Source organism: Euphorbia lathyris, chromosome 5 (assembly GCF_963576675.1).
Source record: "Euphorbia lathyris chromosome 5, ddEupLath1.1, whole genome shotgun sequence".
Taxonomy (NCBI): domain Eukaryota; kingdom Viridiplantae; phylum Streptophyta; class Magnoliopsida; order Malpighiales; family Euphorbiaceae; genus Euphorbia; species Euphorbia lathyris.
Window position 1 is genome coordinate 73,914,958 of NC_088914.1, and position 2,562 is coordinate 73,917,519.

Genomic DNA, 2,562 nt, shown 5'->3' on the forward strand with positions numbered 1-2,562 from the left:
GTGATTAAACCGAATTAAATAAAGTTTTAGTTAAAAAGCGTTCCCTGTGGGTTCGATATCTTTTATTACTACAAGCGTATACCGTGCACTTGCGGAAATCGCTCAACAAGTTTTTTGGCGCCGTTGCCGGGGAACGCCAAAATTTTTTACAAAATTTTAAATTTTTCGTGTTTTATTTCGAATCTAGGTTTAAACATACTTATTTTAACTTTTATAATTTAATAGTTTTCATTTACTAATTTATTTATTTTTCAAAATTCTGTTTTGTAGGTAGTTTCGGTTCGTGCAAGATTTCAGGTTTATGCGCAGTTCTCGAAGTTCAGGCATTGTATCAGACCCTATAGACCCAGAAATTGAGAAAACCATTAGGAAGAACAAGAAAAATAAGAAAAACAAAAATAAGACCCCAGTAAAAACACATACCGAGCCAGAAAAAATGGCAGACCCACCAACACTTATGGAATACGCTAGGCCAGGTGTGGTCGGTGTAACCAATAGTATCGTTAGACCCAGAATCACCGCAAATCAATTTGAAATTAAGCCAGCTTTGCTTAATATGTTGCAAAATAATGTAACATTTTACGGGTTACCTAACGAAAATCCTAACACCCACTTAACAAATTTCCTAGAAATTTGTGACACTTTTAAAATTCCAGATGTGACTGCAGAAGCAATCAAACTTCGCCTCTTTCCTTTCACTTTGAAGGATCGAGCCAAAGAATGGTTAACTTCTATACCAGTCGCAACTTTTGCCACTTGGGAACAATTAGCCCAAGCGTTTTTATCTAAATATTTTCCTTTAGCAAAAACCGCAAGAGTCATAAAGGAGTTAACATCTTTTTCTCAAAACGATAATGAGACCCTTTATGAAACTTGGGAACGTTTTAAAGAACTTCAACGTTTATGCCCACACCACCAATTATCCGCTGAACTTTTAATGCAAACATTTTACAATGGACTAAATCCTACAACTAGGGGTTCATTAGATGCTATGTCGGGAGGGCTATTTATGAAGAAAACATCAGCCCAAGCGAGAGAACTTTTGGAGGAAATGGCAATCAACAGCAGTATGTGGCCCGCGGAACGTGGACATATGTCGGTGGCAAAACCATCATCCTCAACCACATCATCAGTTAAAGGTATAGTTGAACTTGATCCAGTCGCAATGCTACAAGCCCAATTTTCTGCTTTATCGCACAAAATTGACCAATTTATGGCACCGCGCGATACCAATGGTAATCCAATCCAAACGGATGTGGATTACGAAAATATGAGTGAGATCGAACAGGTAAATTTTGTCCAAGGGCAAAACCAAACTAATAATCCTTATTCTAATACTTATAATGCTGGATGGAGGAATCATCCTAACTTTAACTGGAAAGATAACAATAACAATAATACAAGTGCTAATCAAAATCGTACCACTAATTATCAAAATCAGTCAAGAGATACGATTAGCACTTTATCTTCTAAAATCGACAAGTTTATAGATGCTATCAGTGGAAAAATAAGTAATCACGACGATGGTTTTAAACGGATCGAAAATAAATTCGATCAGCTTATTAAAAACCACTCATCTAGCATCCATAATTTGGAGATTCAAATTGGTCAACTTGCTAAATCAATTCCATCCCGAAAAGAGGGAAGTCTTCCCAGCAATACGGAAGAAAATCCGAAAGAGCAGGTGAAGGCTATTACTCTTCGTTCAGGGAAAAATTATCAAGGGCCTGAAATGCCCAAAGATGCAACATTATCAGGAAATGATTTACCAAAGTCCAAAGAGGATATCTTAAACACAAAAATTTCACCATCTGACGCAGGTCCACACAAAGTCCGAAATAAGGACTATGATAAACAACTTCTAACGTTTTTGGATAAACTTAAAAATTTGCACATCAATTTGACATTTATGGATGCAATCACACAAATTCCTAACTATGGTAAGTTTTTAAAGGATTTGATTTCGAAGAAAATCAGTTGGGAATGAATTTCATCCATTTCGTTAACTGAAGACTGTAGTTCAATAGTATCAAGTAATTTGCCCACTAAACTCAAGGATCCCGGATGTTTTACTATTCTGTGTAAGTTGGGAGATATTGAATTCCCAAGTTGTCTTTGTGATTTAGGAGCAAGTATAAACTTAATGTCATTGTCTATTTTTAACAAGTTAGGTTTAGAAGAAGATATCAAACGTACCAATATGGTTTTGCAATTAGCGGATCAAACCACTAAAAGGCCATATGGTATAATTGAAGATGTTTTAGTCAAAGTCGATAAATTTATTTTTCCTACCGATTTTGTTATATTAGACTTTGCATATGATGTAAATTGCCCTTTAATTTTTGGAAGACCGTTTATGAACACGGGACGCGCTCTAGTTGATGTGTCGGAAGGGAAGGTAGTTTTAAGGATAGGAGAAGATAAGGTCGAGTTTAACATGAACAAAGCGATGAAATACCCTATGGAGGAATTCGCTTGTATGAAACTTGATTTAGTCGAAGAATGTGTCAATGATGTAATTCAAAGTGAAGAAATAATTGAACCTATAATAGATGAGGAATT

The 2,562-nt window shown here is 35.8% G+C and overlaps 1 non-coding gene across 1 annotated transcript; it reads right to left on the minus strand.

The window, feature by feature from the left end:
* Nucleotides 1-814: 814 nt before the first annotated feature.
* LOC136231501 (small nucleolar RNA R71) lies at nucleotides 815-921 on the minus strand. The gene has a single exon (XR_010689879.1). It is a non-coding gene; the product is annotated as a small nucleolar RNA R71 (small nucleolar RNA).
* Between the last annotated feature and the right edge of the window lie 1,641 nt (nucleotides 922-2,562).